Genomic DNA, 17,127 nt, shown 5'->3' on the forward strand with positions numbered 1-17,127 from the left:
CTGTCCCAAGTGCTCTGTTAATGTCAAAAGAATAAGACATGATCTGTTAGTAGTGAAAGTCAGTGGTTTGTTTATACGTGTTCATGAATACGGATTCAGTCACATTCAAATATTCCTGGAAATCTTGCGGATGAAGAGCTCACAATGAGAAGTGCAGAGTTGGATGCGCTTGGAGGAACTGGAACCAATAACCAGAAGAGAAGTCAGTGACATGGATCATTTCTCTATCTGCTAATGATCTTGACAACTGACTTGCTCATTTGTTTTCCGCCTTGTCTTTGGATTTGAAACTGGTGGTGGAAAAGTGAAGGCTAAACCATGAATTGGCTACATATACGGTAGCTGGACAGCTTGAGTTTTTCCAGGGTTTAGTGCGAACAGAAGCAGTTCTCAGGGTAGCACAAAAGGACCTTGCAATGATTTTAAAACAAAACATCAAAATAAATATCCTAAAAAAGATCCTTGCATCAAACATTTCATTACAATGTGTTGGGTTCTGTTGCTTGTGCTCGTAATAATTAAAGGATAATATTACAATATTAGGATAATATTTGAAAAAATGCTGGGATGTTTCAACCCAAATTTGGGTCAAATATGGACAAACCCAACAGCTGATTTAAATTTTTTAATTAAATGTTTAACCCAATGTTTGGGTCCTTATATGACCTAAATTTGGGTTGAAACAAGCATTTTTTAGAGTGTAGGTAACACTTTATTTTAAAGGTGCCCTAGAACGTCTTTTCAAAAGATGTAATATAAGTCTAAGGTGTCCCCTGAATGTGTCTGTGAAGTTTCAGCTCAAAATGGATTTTTTTAAATTAATTTTTTTAACTGCCTATTTTGGGGCATCATTAACTATGCGCCGATTCAGGCTGCGGCCCCTTTAAATCTCGCACTCCCTGCCCCCCGAGCTATCGACTATAAGTGCAGTTATACAGCGCATAAACAAAGTTCACAGCTAATATAACCCTCAAATGGATCTTTACAAAATGTTCGTCATGCATACTGCATGCATGGATCGGATCATGTGACTATAGTATTTATTTGGATGTTTACATTTGATTCTGAATGAATTTGAGGCTGTGCTCCGTGGCTAATGGCTAATGCTACACTGTTGGAGAGATTTATAAAGAATGAAGTTGTGTTTATGAATTATACAGACTGCAAGTGTTTAAAAATGAAAATAGCGACGGCTCTTGTCTCCGTGAATACAGTAAGAAACGATGGTAACTTTAACCACATTTAACAGTACATTAGCAACATGCTAACGAAACATTTAGAAAGACAATTTACAAATATCACTAAAAATATGGATCATGTCAGTTATTATCGCTCCATCTGCCATTTTTCGCTGTTGTTCTTGCTTGCTTACCTAGTCTGATGATTCAGCTGTGCACAGATCCAGACGTTAATACTGGCTGCCCTTGTCTAATGCCTTGATCATGGGCTGGCATATGCAAATATTGGGGTCATACATATTAATGATCCCGACTGTTACGTAACAGTCGGTGTTACGTTGAGATTCGCCTTTTTTACGGAGGTCTTTTAAACAAATGAGATTTATATAAGAAGGAGGAAACAATGGAGTTTGAGACTCACTGAACATGTACTGAACTCTTGTTATTCAACTATGCCAAGGTAAATTCAATTTTCGATTCTAGGGCACCTTTAATAGTCCACTTTAGACATTCTACTGACAATAAGTAACTTTGTAACTACATGTCAACTAGCAGTCATTAAACTTAATATCTGCTCACACTTTGTTTTGATGGTTTATAATAAATGTCTATAAAAATTTCTGTTTAAAGCTTAACATTTGACTTGGGCGTGCTGACATTGGTACATTTTCACTGTAAGTGTATATGTTGACTTTTGTAGATTGGTCAAAACATTAACAGTATTTCTATTTTGTTGCAGAAGACGTTCGCTAAATTACACTTCACGACAGACACCGAGGCATGAGTTAGGCTAATGGCTTCATTTCTCATGGGTACTTGGACAAATTGATCGGTGATTCTTGACGCTCATTATGGTAAGAGTAACACTTTCAACATGTTAATTTGTGCAGAATTGGTAGTTAAAGAATTCTTTGCTAATGTTAAAAAATAATGAACTTGTGAAATTAGATTTTAAATGTATTTGTTTGCTTTGCAGACAAATCAGCGCAGTAAAAAACCCAAAGTGGCGAGGGAGAGGTTGACTGAAGTCGTATTTTACTGCGCTTTTTTTCACTGTGTTTTATGATGTGGTTTTCTCAGGGCCATGTTTCCTCCACACAGCCACTCAAACGGAGGCAAAAATAATGAGTACAACTGCATGTCGAGTGGGTAACATGGAGAAAAAAAAAACAGCACAATTAGGTGAATTAAGTTGGGCTGCGTTCTGTTCAAGCTGAGTCTGATTTCCTCCATTAAACTGAGCAGGGGAAGCACTTTATAGAGCAGAACCGTCCCAGTGAATATCCCTGGCGTCAAAATAGCTGCCCTGTCGCCTAGCGCACAACTGTATTTTAAACAACTTGATTAAGTTGAAATAACCACCCCACCCGAAAGGCAATGAGTTATTACTGCAAAGTACAGACGGCTTTACACCCCGCTGGCAAAGCAAACTCAAAAATGCCACATTGCTTTTTGTTGGAATGTTCAAGAGTTTTAGTGTACACATCAGTAAAGACAATAAATATTCAGTAATATTATTGATTTAGCTGCACTGACTCTATCAATTGAGAGCAAAATTTGAACTGAATTGAGCTGAATAATGACACTAACTTTCCAGCATCTGTTATTGAACTGAACTGAATCAACACTGAACCGTCGTGATCTGAATAATGACACTGTTGTCTTCGGCAGCTGAAATGAATTTGAACTTATGAAGCTTTTCTTTTTCTTTGGTGTTCAGGAAGGTTGCTAGGTAGATATTTACTTGCCAGTCAATATGGTAAATTCAGAAAATCATGTAAATGTTTACATTGAATAAAGGACGGGGTTGAGTTCGTTAGTAGTGTGTTGAATTTTTGAATTGTCATGGTAAGGGGCGGGACATTTCCCAAATGCGCTCATAGCGCTTGACCAATCACAACACACTGCTCTAGCCGACCAATCAGAGCACATTGTGCTTTTCAGAAGAATAGAGACAGGAACTAAAGAGAGCGTTACTGACAGACTGGGAAGAGAGGAGCTGCATCAATGGAGAATATATGAAAAATAATATGTTTTTTGAACATTCAAATATTAAAACCTATTCTAATAGAGCCCTAAAACAAAATCAAGACTTTGTAAAGGGGCATATTAAGACATTTCTCCTTATTTAGAACCTTTTTGGCTTTAAAATTGAGTAAGAACTCTAGGCTTCTGTATAGAACCCTATTGAATCTTTTTTCTTCCAGTCATTAATATGAAGTGGCTTCTCTGTGATTCCCCGGGTTGTGTGAACGGTGTGTGTGTGTGTGTGTGGGAGAGACAGCCAGTCTGTTGACACTGGGCGTCTCCGCGGAAAAACAGATCGTCTTGCTGACGCTTCGTCAGACCATCAGCCGCCCCCCACCCTACAACTGCAATTGAACGCAGCTGTGTGTGCCTGAGCTGATATCTGTGGGGTCTCTCGAACCCGTGCACTCACTGTTTATCACTGCAGAGTGTGTCTGCATGCTAAAGAGACCCTTATGAGACAGAGAAGGGCTACAGTATACACTAAATCCAAACCTCTGGTGCCTTATTGTGTCATTGTGTTGTTGAGTGGGTGGATTTTATTTGGCAGCAGAAGCTTTAAATTCCCAAGTCAGCACAACAAATAGCAAACGACACAAAAACCATAATCATCAGTGGCTTCTCAGACTCAGACTGGGGTACTTTTACCTTTCAAAAGTGTTTATCACTCTTATGTTTGGGCAATTATTATATTATTGCCATGCAGTTTTATTAAATAAACAAGAACCATAAATGCAACAGCTTAGCACACATGGATATAGAGAACCAACAATGAGATGAAGAAACTAAGGAGCATAAATACACAGGATAATGATGACTCAAACTACAAACAGGTCAATCATATACAATGATGTGGAAGTTTCAAATTTCAATATTTTATTCAGAATACAACATAGATGACATATCAAATGTTTAAACTGAGAAAATGTATCATTTTAAGGGTAAAACAAGTTGATTTTAAATTTCATGGCATCAACACATCTCAAAAAAGTTGGGACAATTCCATGTTTACCACTGTGTGGCATCCCCTCTTCTTTTTATAACAGTCTGTAAACGTCTGGGGACTGAGGAGACAAGTTGCTCAAGTTTAGGAATAGGAATGTTGTCCCATTCTTGTCTAATACAGGCTTCTAGTTGCTCAACTGTCTTAGGTCTTCTTTGTCGCATCTTCCTCTTTATGATGCGCCAAATGTTTTCTATGGGTGAAAGATCTGGACTGCAGGCTGGCCATTTCAGTACCCGGATCCTTCTTCTACGCAGCCATGATGTTGTAATTGATGCAGTATGTGGTCTGGCATTGTCATGTTGGAAAATGCAAGGTCTTCCCTGAAAGAGACGACATCTGGATGGGAGCATATGTTGTTCTAGAACTTGGATATACCTTTCAGCATTGATGGTGCCTTTCCAGATGTGTAAGCTGCCCATGCCACACGCACTCATGCAACCCCATACCATCAGAGATGCAGGCTTCTGAACTGAGCGCTGATAACAACTTGGGTTGTCCTTGTCCTCTTTTGTCCGGATGACATGGCGTCCCAGTTTTCCAAATAGAACTTCAAATTTTGATTCGTCTGACCACAGAACAGTTTTCCACTTTGCCACAGTCCATTTTAAATGAGCCTTGGCCCAGAGAAAACACCTGCGCTTCTGGATCATGTTTAGATATGGCTTCTTTTTTGACCTATAGAGATTTAGCCGGCAACGGCGAATGGCACGGTGGATTGTGTTCGCCGACAATGTTTTCTGGAAGTATTCCTGAGCCCATGTTGTGATTTCCATTACAGTAGCATTCCTGTATGTGATGCAGTGCCGTCTAAGGGCCCGAAGATCACGGGCATCCAGTATGGTTTTCCGGCCTTGATCCTTACGCACAGAGATTGTTCCAGATTCTCTGAATCTTTGGATGATATTATGCACTGTAGATGAAGATAACTTCAAACTCTTTGCAATTTTTCTCTGAGAAACTCCTTTCTGATATTGCTCCACTATTTTTCGCCGCAGCATTGGGGGAATTGGTGATCCTCTGCCCATCTTGACTTCTGAGAGACACTGCCACTCTGAGAGGCTCTTTTTATACCCAATCATGTTGCCAATTGACCTAATAAGTTGCAAATTGGTCCTCCAGCTGTCCCTTATATGCACATTTAACTTTTCCGGCCTCTTATTGCTACCTGTCCCAACTTTTTTGGAATGTGTAGCTCTCATGAAATCCAAAATCAGCCAATATTTGGCATGACATTTCAAAATGTCTCACTTTCAACATCGGATATGTTATCTATATTCTATTGTGAATAAAATATAAGTTTATGAGATTTGTAAATTATTGCATTCACAATTTGTACAGTGTCCCAACTTTTTTGGAATCGGGTTTGTACTCCCCATCATGAATAGTATTCAGAACTAGAATTAGTGTGTCCCAAATCGTAGTATATTGAAATAAGATGGTCCACTTTTTCTTGTTAGAATCTGAAGTGCAGATCCGTGCACACTCTAACGACTAATATTGCCCTTAACCCATTAGACGAAGATTCGATTAGAACTACAAACACAAATAAAACATGTTAAAAAAACTACAAACATGGCAGATGTGCAAGACCGACGGAGAGATTTAGAAAAAGGGGTTTGAGTGATTAATAATCAGTACCTAACCTGATGAAAAGATATTTATTCAGTGTTAAAATTATATTTACCTAGTTAGACAAAATGTTGCACATTTTTGCATCCCAGTTTCTACATTGTTCTACCGATCCAAAATGATAATGATCACTACAGACAGACACCTGACATTGAACAAATGCTGATTTTTTGCTCAGTGCGGCCCATCTGTAGAGAGAGAAAAGGCTGCCGTATTGAGTCAGATATGTTTTTTCTTCTGCAGTACAATTAAACAAAATCTACTGGTTTCAAACCATCACCACAGACTTGAAGCAAACACACATGACACCCAAACAAACCCACACACACTCTTCATGCACACAAAAAACAAATACCCACACACATACACACGCAAACCACACGCACATAAATAAACACACCTACACACACATACACAGTTTGCATGGTCACTTTTACTGAGACCCAATAAACATATGCAGTGAGCCACAAACAGAGAGAATTAACATGAAATTGAATCGTTTCACCACTGGTGTTATTAGAACTTTCACAATTTTTTTTTTTTGCATTTTCATTATGCTTAATTATGAAAATAAAGTCACAATGCAAAAACTCTAAATATTGTTGGTTAATGCATTACCTAACAATGAGCAATACATTTGTTAAAGTATATAAATATAATCTAAATAAATATAATTACATATACATAATTAGATATTATATATTATTTGTTCATTTTTCATTGAAAAATAATACCTACAGTATTTTAAGACCATCATAATGTCACGTTAAGGGTCATATATATATATATATATATGCAAAATATTATTTATATTTTTCCTATTGTTTCTATATTTAATTTTGATGCAGTATGACTTAGACTCGTGGATGGGATTCATCTAGATATGTCTGGCTGATATAGATGGCAGACGTCTGGGAAAAAGACGACAGATGATACATATCCACTTAGCGGCAACTTAGAACCAGCGTGACCCACAAGAGCCCACATTCATCCACACAACATTCACATCTCTCCTACTCTATTCTGAGCACATGTATAACCATCCCTTTTTAGCCCCGTCGTTCCCCCGCACTAGTCCATCAGAGGTCTGAGTCGGGTCCAAACGCAAGCCCATGACATCAGCACGGCCGCACGGAATCCCGCCCTCATCACACAGTTTACAGTAGGGCAAAAATAAGGCCCAGACTGACAGAACTCTAGCCTGTGTTTGTTGGCAGAGTGCAGGGCATTTGTGGTGATGGCTGAGGTTTAGCGTAATCAAGGGTTGGAGCTTTAGTGAGACAGACAGACAGAGTGTGAGAGACAGAAGAGAGTGGGTTATGGTTCGAGTAACGCTCTGACACCCTAATGACTGCGTGACCCTGATGTGTTTATGCTGAAATTTGTACAGTGCAGTTTTCACACGATAAGCTTTTGAACTCAAACAATTCATTCCTATGGAGCCCTTCACATTAGGTTTGAAAAATTGCATCGCAACATATCACCCGTTACATTTCAGCAAAACAAGTTATAGTTTGCATTAAAGAGGACCTATTCTGTGTAATGTTGCTGTTTGAGCATGAAAAAGCTCTGCAAAGTTCTTCTGTATATCAGTGTCAGTGTTTTAAACTCCCTGAAACGCCTCCATTGTAGTCTTGAGTTTACTTCCGGGAACGAACGTGTCACATTTCAATAATTCCCGCCCAGGGCCTTGTTGAGTTAGTTAGTAGCGTGTTGAAACTTGCGGTTATGGTAAGGGGCGGGACATTTCCCAAACACCAATCACAACACACTGCTTCAGCCGACCAATCAGAGCACATTGTGCTTTTCAGAAGGAGGGGCTTCATAGAGACAGGAACTAAACAGAGCGTTACTGACAGACTGGGAAGAGAGGAGCTGCAACAATGGAGAATATGAGGAAATATCAGTTTTAGTAAAAAAATAAATTTCAATGCATCACTAGTTTCTAAATCTTTCAGACTTCAGTAGCTGAAGTATCTCCTAATGTGAATAGACTTTAGCATGTGGTTCCTCGCTAACAGACTGACTCGGCTCTGGCAGAGCTGCATTGAGACGCCTCGTCCAATAGAAGGTGGAAATTGGTCTCAGGTGTCAAGTATGTCCAAACGCATGTCTGCAGGCTGCTGTTAGAGGCCATTTTTCACCTCATTTATTCTAATAGATGTGACAGATGAACTTTTGGAGGCCCAGTTAATGGAAGAGCTTCTGTTCTTTTTGCATAGATGCTTTAGCAGAAACTCTTTCGTAACTTGAGTCAGGAGACAGTCATAAGTGTTCTTTACTGGGTATCTGGTTCACACCTCTTCTCTGTTGTTTCTCAGAACGTTAGGCGCGCTACAGTCAGTTTTCTTTCTTCTTTTGCAGGTCAACTATTGTGGAAGAGTGACATTTTGAGAGAGTCTTTCTGAGAATGTTGCATATTTATAGCGGAAACCGTTATAATAACACGCCAAGTTTAATGGCACGTGAAGGAAACTCTATCGCCGATCTTGAGGACCGAGGTGTGTTACTGTTATGAAAATCTATAGCAAAGATGAAAACTTATATTTTCATTATTTAAAGGAAAAAGATTTGCAAATGAATGATAACCATGTAGTATGTAAAAAAAAAAAAACACTCCTAATTAAGCAAGATATCCATTTAACATTTAAAATAAATAACCAACCACAATTTACTTGTTGCATTTTCTGATAAAGTGCCGTGCGTGTCGATACAGGCACAATTTGTGGTGCATAAGAGACGTAAGCTAAAGTTAATACTGAAGTAAAATAAGAGCCGTTCACACCAAGAACGAAAACTATAAAGTTTTAGTAATCGTTCTAATGAGAAAAGTCTACAGCACAACGACACGGATGAAAAATATAACTGAAATCACTTTCAGAATGATTTTTTTCCAGTTGTTGGATGATAAAAATATTGACAGCCAATCAGAATCCACCAGATTTTAACAAGCTCGCACATTTAAAGCGCTAGACAATAAAACTGCAGCGCTCTTATAATAAACGGAACGATATTATGCATTGGTTTTAGTTATCTTTCTTGGGATGAACGGACCTTAACACTAGCTTTTTTCCAAAAATTATAAAAAATTTTCTAGTCTAAAAACTAATTATGCACCATTAAAACCTAAACTGAAATTAAAAATCCAAATATCGTCGGTGCCGATAGCCTCGTGGGCAGCACCAACATATACCGAGTTTGAGTCCTGGCTCACAGACCTTTCCCCGATCCTGTTCCCCTCTCTCTTTCCCACTTCACTTCCTGTCTGTTTACTATCCTATCATAATAAAGGCAAAAACAGCAAAAAAAAAACTTAAAAAAAAAAAAAAAATCCAAACATCAACTCCAGAATTGTGAAATTTTCTAAACTGCATTTGCGTCTATGTTTGCGTATTTGCATAAATTTGGTTTCTAGTTCTAAAGGTCCACTCCAAGCCCAAACAAGCCAAATGTCACTGTGGATTTGGCGTGACCCATGCTCGCTTCTATCAAAAAGAGTCAATACAAATGCCACGGAACTAAATTTAAAATTATTTGTCGTAAAGTCATCGGTGGGGGTGGGAGTGACTCATCTCTATATGCGACCCGATAAAAAGAGTTTATTCTATTTCAGACAGATGTGACATTTACAGTTCACTCCTCCTCCAGAGCTGCAGATCGCAGACAGCAGGAGCGACCGGCGGGAAAGTTCGCATGCGTCAGTGATCGCAGCCCTGCAGTGGAAACGCTGGCCAGTGAAAGACGCAGTGAATGCTCGGAGCTGTGAAACAGCAACCACAGCAGCCACACACACACACACACACACACACACACACACACACACACTGCGCTGCTGGTCTGGGCCTCGCTGTATGTGGTGTTCCCTGTCATTAAAGCATTATCCAGCACAGTCTGTCTGGCCCTCAGGGAATCCCCTGTGTACACAGTGTTGGCGTGGGAGCATCATGGTGCATGGTAACACGTCGGGTGTTGGAACAGTTTGTGATGTGCATCTATTTCTTGAAGAAAGAGCATTTTTTAAATGTTGCTATTTGTTTTAGAACATTCAAAAGTAATGTTTGCAGAATGATACATTTACTTGACGATTACATAACCAAGACAAAAAAAAAATTACGACAAATCATTGATGTTTTGAATGTTTGGAGAACATTCAGAAAAAGTTTTTATAACTTAGTGGGAACATCAGCTAACATTTTTGTTAGCTGGAATGGTGCATAGTTGTAGTGCATATTGTGTCATTAGGGACACAACCTTTGTTTTTTATGCATACATTATAAATGCAGTCAGATTGTTCTAAATGCACATGCGCCCAGGCCCGTTATTTCACCACTGGAGATGGCAAAAACATTAGACAGCCACGTTGATGAGCGCTGATACCCAAAAACTCTAGTTTAAACAAGTACAAAGACATTTTTATCAGTGATAACTTCTGGAAAGGAATAGCGCAGACACTGAACAAGGATGAAACTCTCTAGTGTGTCGAGTGCCTGTGTTCGTGCACTAAGCATTCGCCTCAAAGCTGAAATATACTAGAGTACAGAGCTGTGGAAAGCAGCTCAGATCATTTAATGAGCTCATATTGCGATCTCTGGCTTTTGATTGCAGATCTGAGATTTGTTGAGGGGTCATTTTCTCAGGAGAAACATCTGAGAAGCAGGAGACTTTCTCTGTATTTAATCTCATTGCTGTTTATAGGCAACAAGTGAGATATTTAAGAGGTCTCATTTGTGAGTTTTCTTTCCTATGGGAAGCGTCATGCAAAACATGTCGAGCCCAATTTTAAAAGTGGGCCACACAGAGAGTATCTCATCACTGTGTTCTGGAACTAAACAGCATCATTGTTCTGTTTTCCTCCCACAAAGCCCTGGAAACCTCACAGCTAATCTGTGAAGAATGAGGCCGGTGACATTTTCAGCAAATGCATTAATAATCCGGCAGTTCTGTCAGATCGCTTAAAGTCGTCTCCTAGGTTTTTAACATTTTCTAGAGATAATGTGTGGCTTTTTCTTCAGTATTGTCTTGTTGTCCAGTACAATTAATATAGCAGATTTTGACTATCATTTTTTTCTCTTCCAGATCATCTACTTTGAAAGAGGATCTGACTGAGCACTTGGAAGTTAGTTAAAGTCAATAAGTTTGTTACTAAATTTCATAAATCTCTGCAGGATCCTTCAATCATTTAGTACTCTTAAACCCCTGCAAGCTCACGCTCATCTGCATACACCTGAGTGCCACGCCCATATCGCAACGTCCAATCAAACGATGCATAGAACCTACGTTTATTCTTTGGTAATAATCTGTATGGGGAAAAAAATTATCACTACTTCTGCGACCCAAAGTACCGTGAAGTTGGGTGTGTTTTTGTGTTTCAGGCCTAAAATCTATAACCTTAAATGTAAGCAATAATAATAACAGTGATTTGACTTTTCAGAGCACAGTTTTGGCCTCCCCAAGCGATATTTACAGTGTTTGTGAAGTGTAAAGTTTTTCTTGTGCTGTCTTACACGAAGGTGATTAAGACGCAGCGCAGTTTTGTAATTCCAGCCCCATTATTCCACTCGCTGTGCTCGGGAAACAGCCAAGATGTAGTTGGCCCATGGAGGAAGATGCCATTCACTGAGTTTTCCAGCACAGATGAGGCCGCGCCCCACCAACAAAAATCTCCACTGGAGAATTCATGCTGACATGCGCAACACAAGCCAAACAATGCACAATAAATAGACTGTTACATTAACCGTGATACGAGCCAGGGATGCCAAAGACAAGCAATGGGGAGAGAGAAAGTTAAGTGTTGTTGAATGCCTGGCTCTACATGAGAAGCTTCGTCCTGGATTGTGTTCCTCCCTCGACTCGCTGCCGCACAAAGCAAATCGGACACATCACCGGCTATTAATAGCAAGAGCGAACACCACAAATTAATTACAGACTTTGGATCTTCCAGCATATATGTTTAAGACAGTTCCATGTGGAGCGTTGTGGATGAACACGCTAAACTCCAGCGTGGAGCGCTCAAAGAGAAATGCAGACATGTATCTGGGTCGAGTGGGAAGGACTGCAGATCCAGTAGGGATTTGAGATTCTTGGAAGTGGTTGTAAACCATAAAATCTCAAAATAAGATTTGGTCTTACGTTTGGCTGCAAGAGTTTTTTTTTTCTACCAAAAACACACACACACATGCACACAAAAAAAAATTACATTTCTGTCATCCATTATTCATCCTCATGCTATTCCAGGTTTGCATGATTTAATGCAGAACACAGGAGATGTTCAGCGGAAAGCTCATTTATATGCAATGAAAGTAAATATGCTGTAAAGAAATATTAGCTATATTATCATCATGCTGGGTTAAAAACAACCCAAGTTGGGTTGAAAATGGACAAACCCAGCGGTTGGGTTAAATGTTTGCCCAACCTGCTGGGTAGTTTTATTTAAACCAACTATTGTTTAAAAATGACTATATGGCTAGCTTAAAATGAACCCAAAATAGTTGGGAAATTAAAAACCAGATGCAATTAGAGGCAACAATAATAGACAAAAGGTGAATGTTTATTAATAAGCTTTAATATTGTATTAATATAAATTTAATAGTTTAATAGTTTATTAATATTGATAAGCAATTTAATAAATGTTTATTGTTTAATAATTATTCATTGAACATTAATAAATGTTCATTTCCAACATACTTTGGGTTAATTTTAATTAAGCAATACAGTAATTTTTAAACAATAGTTGAGTTAAATAAAACTACACAGCAGGTTGGGCAAACATTTAACCCAATCGCTGGGTTAAAACAACCCAATTGCTGGGTTTGTCCATTTTCAACCCAACTTGGGTTGTTTTTAACCCAGCATTTTTTAGAGTGTACACTTTGCGTGAGGAACAGGCTCAAATCCAGGGCTTTATTACCTAAAAATCTCAGTTGTAGCTCATGCATCATGACCATCAATGATATTTGGTGGCATTAACATCTTTTTTGTTGTTGTTTTTGTCTATGCGATGAAAGTCATTGTTGTTTTTGGACCTCGGTGACTTTCATTATATGGACACAATTATTATCTTCTTCTTAGTTATTGTTTTTTTATATGTCTGTATAGTTACATAGATATATATCTTATTTTATTTCATGAAAACACATTTTATTGAAATGAGTTGAAAATAGACTTGTAGAATATCATATAGAACATTAAATACAGCCTCAGATAATATCACTAGACTGTTACTTGTTTCTATTACAGCAATTTAAAATACATATAAAGTGACAACTTCCTCTTTGTAGTGGGCGAGAAGTAATCAGGAGCATCTTGGGCTAATTCAATTAGCACAGGCTGGTCTTAATTACGGCCCTTCAAAGAGGCTTCTTTAAAAAACGTCTCATTGTAGTTTGCTGAAATGCGTTCCATATCTGTCTATTTCAGCTCTGTCTCCACAACAAACTGTGAATGCACACATGTGGAAGCATTTTAACTGTATAATTCTTCTCAATTCAGTGCCGTAATAAAGCAAAGGCTCTTTTAAATGTGCAACATATTGCATCTTCTCTCGGCTTTGATGGGCAATATCGAATCTTGCTAATGAATTTTTCCAGTCGAGTGCAACTTAGCATGTGTTATCCGGTTATAAAAGAGCCTTCCCTCGAGTCGGACAAGATCCAATTATATACAGTTATATATAGTTTTAGTTTGTAGCATACAAATCTCATCAAATGATCTTTCAGTTGTTTGCACGTAATGTGTTTTGGGGGAAAACGGGAAGTGATGTTGTGGTGTTGAAGCAACAGTTCACCCATCAATGAAAATTCATCGTTCCGAATGTTGTTTCCATTTGGTCAGTGTGGTTTGTACCTTGATTTTGTTGCTGTCCTGCAGTTTGTACTGCATTTTATCTTTGTGTCAGTCTGAAAAAGCTCGACTATCTCATGCCAGCCAACAGGAAAACGAACTCGTTCACTTTCCCTGTGAGCGTGCGATTATTAAAGTAGCCATCGTTTCTGTTGGACTGGCGAGCAGAGGAACATGTGACGGTAGGCCCTGAACTGACCTCATAACATCCATCTTCTTTTTCATGCCTTCAAAAAGACGGATGTGTTTAAAGTGGGATGCCTGGTATGAGTATAAAATACCTGCCTTCCACAGAAACCACAGCCATTTACCTCTGAAGAGGAAAAAGGGCTCAGGAATTCGACTGACCTCCGGGTCAAAATTGCTCTTATGTGTTTCGTCTGGAAAGAAAGTAGTTCGTTGAGGAGCGCTACACAAATGTGCTGGCTGCAAAATCCCACCATCACTGCCAGGTGAATTTATTAGGAAGAAGCAGGTAAAAGTGGAGTAGGACGCGGATCACGGGAAGAAGAAAGTCAAAGTTTCGGATCAAAGCGAGAAGTGTTTGAGAGGCGCTGGCACTCGAGACGGACCACACAGCACCAGCACTGGACCTCAGCAAATCTCCTGATTCATGCGATCTGTCTGAAGGGCAATGCCAGTGACCAAAGGTACTTGCTACTATTACTTTAGAGTCTTAAATATGCCATCGTTTCTGTTCGGCCAATAATTAATCACAGTTCATAGTGACCAAGTCTGTCAAACCCCGAAAAAGCACAAAAACGCAGTCTGTACGACTTGTACGTGCGCAATATTCAGAGTTTATAAACCCATACAACAGCAGTGCGTGAGGATCTAGAAAATTGATTTCTGATTATTGATTGCAACTTTTCAGTGATTGCATAACCATAAAAAGACACATTTCACCAGGTTTGAAGTCAACGTCAGATGCCATTGGTTCTTGTGTGTTTGAAAGATTCACTTTGGTTCTTTAGTCCATTTATGTATTATGAAGATTATCTTTTCTTCCATATTGTGACGTACATCTGAGTGCAACAAATAATCGAAAAAGACCAAATTTAGGGTGGTTCTGTGTTTGATTGGTTGTTGATTGGATGTTGAGATGTGGTCATGGCACTCAAAAGTGTATGCAGATGAGTGTGAGCTCCGCAGGGGGGGAGTTTAAGCGCACGACCTGATTGGAGAATCCTGCATATGTCACCAGAGAGTTTGGATAAACATTACCAGGTCAAAACATTTTTTTAATAATGAACTAAACTTGTTTCCCAAACATGGGATACAATAAAGTTTTTTAGCATGGAAATCTTTTAAAGGTGCCCTAGAATCAAGAATTGAATTTACCTTGGCATAGTTGAATAACAAAAGTTCAGTACATGGAAATGACATACATTGAGTTTCAAACTCCATTGCAATCTCAACATAACACTGACTGTTACATAACAGTCAGGATCATTAATATGCACGCCCCCAATATTTGCATATGCCAGCTCATGTTCAAGGCATTACACAAGGGCAGCCAGTATTAACGTCTGGATCTGTGCACAGCTGAATCATCAGACTAGGTAAGCAAGCAAGAACAATAGCGAAAAATGGCAGATGGAGCAATAATAACTGATCCATGATATCATGATATTTTTAGTGACATTTGTGAATTGTCTTTCTAAATGTTTCGTTAGCATGTTGCTAATGTACTGTTAAATGTGGTTAAAGTTACCATCGTTTATTACTGTATTCACGGAGACAAGAGCCGTCGCTATTTTCATTTTTAAACACTTGCAGTCTGTATAATTCATAAACACAACTTCATTCTTTATAAATCTCTCCAACAGTGTGTAATGTTAGCTTTAGCCACGGAGCACTATCAAACTCGTTCAGAATCAAATGTAAACATCCAAATAAACACTATACTCACATGATCTGATGCATGCATGCAGCATGCATGATGAACACTTTGTAAAGATCACTTTTGAGGGTTATATTAGCTGTGTGAACTTTGTTTATGCTGTTTAAGGCAAGCGCGAGCTCCCGGGGCGGGGAGCACGAGATTTAAAGGGGCCGCAGCCTGAATTGGTGCATAGTTAATGATGCCCCAAAATAGGCAGTTAAAAAAATTAATTAAAAAAAATCTATGGGGTATTTTGAGCTGAAACTTCACAGACACATTCAGGGGACACCTTAGACTTATATTACATCTTTTGAAAAGACATTCTACGGCACCTTTAATTGAACACAATTGGTAAATCTGCATTTGTCTTTTCTCTCATATAGGACCTTACAAAGAAACCTCTGAGGAGAAATGTTCTCGTAGTCACGAGGAAAGTGCTGAGAGTTCTGCTGAACGTTAAGTTACAGCAATGTGCCGCTGCTGAGGTGGGTTTCAGAAGATGTGAGAGATTGAGCCTGCCGAACGCGGATCGGGAGTTTTGCGCCGTGACAGCAGTTGCTGTCTTTAGATGCGAACTGCTCAGCGTATACAACAGAATTATGTTGAACTACTTGTCCTCAGCAGTTCGGATCCATTTAGCAGTGACAGGCAGATTCTCAGCTAACAATTTTGGTTCCCAGAACATTCTGGAAATGTTAGTTTATGCATTTTAGTCATGTTAGTTTTAGCATGGTCTGTATAAGTTCTCAGAGAATGTTAGTTTATGGTTACAAGCTTTAGAACCTTAAGAGCACATTTCTTAGAACATTAGGAATTAGCCTTTCGCCGAGCCCCGCCCCCCTTAGTTACTGTTGCTTTGTCCGACAAGCCGTGGCGCTGTCACTCCACACGCAGTGAAAAATACATCGCGGAACAAAGAGGATACTGACCACACATCGACAGACAAGACAGAGCAGGTTACTTATGGTATTAAACAAAGTCCCAGCTTTCAAACCGTGTAGTTATTAAAGAAATTCAAACAATAAAAACCGTTTTGTTGCTCTTTAATGTGTCGTGACCATGGTCGTGACAGATTGCTGTAGATCCTCAGCTCGTAAAAACCGATCATCTCTTCCTATTAGTCCATGAACATGAGAATGAATGTTGTTTCAAACGCGGAAAGACGTCAATACACACCATTTTTCAAGTTTAACTCCACCGAGGTTAATCTTTTAACTACTGGCTGCTTTGTCGGACAAAATGGCGGATGCGGCGTTCTGATTGGTTAGATCGATTGTCAATCAAACTCCCGGCGAAAGGTCAATTGGAACATTAGGAATTGCTCTAACATTAGAAGAACGTTCTATGTTTGGTGGGATTAACCAGTATAGATCACGTTCTTCTTAAGTTCTTATTTGGTTGTCATGAAAAACCTCCCTAAAAAGGACAGTTAATTTATGATTCTAAAAATAAAACCTAAAAATAACCATTAGAGAATGCTCTGTATAGGTTCCATTGTATTTTATGTGCATGTATCAGATAAAAAATGTATCCAACTCAAACGAGCGCATACGTTTTTTATG

General features: G+C 39.0%; 1 protein-coding gene across 4 annotated transcripts in view; it reads left to right on the forward strand.

Annotated features, from left to right (window-relative positions):
• The window catches only part of pthlha (parathyroid hormone-like hormone a), a 56,339-nt gene that overhangs the window by 19,427 nt on the left and 19,785 nt on the right, over positions 1 to 17,127 (forward strand). For 3 of the 4 annotated variants that reach the window (XM_048156307.1, XM_048156306.1, XM_048156308.1), the window contains one exon: positions 1,918 to 2,032. The gene's annotated coding sequence lies outside the window, so the exon portion shown is untranslated. Of the gene's footprint in view, positions 1 to 1,917; positions 2,033 to 10,481; positions 10,958 to 15,948; positions 16,051 to 17,127 lie in introns of those variants that run through there. The other variant, XM_048156309.1, reaches the window with a different exon arrangement.

This window comes from Megalobrama amblycephala, linkage group LG14 (genome assembly GCF_018812025.1).
Source record: "Megalobrama amblycephala isolate DHTTF-2021 linkage group LG14, ASM1881202v1, whole genome shotgun sequence".
Classification (NCBI taxonomy): domain Eukaryota; kingdom Metazoa; phylum Chordata; class Actinopteri; order Cypriniformes; family Xenocyprididae; genus Megalobrama; species Megalobrama amblycephala.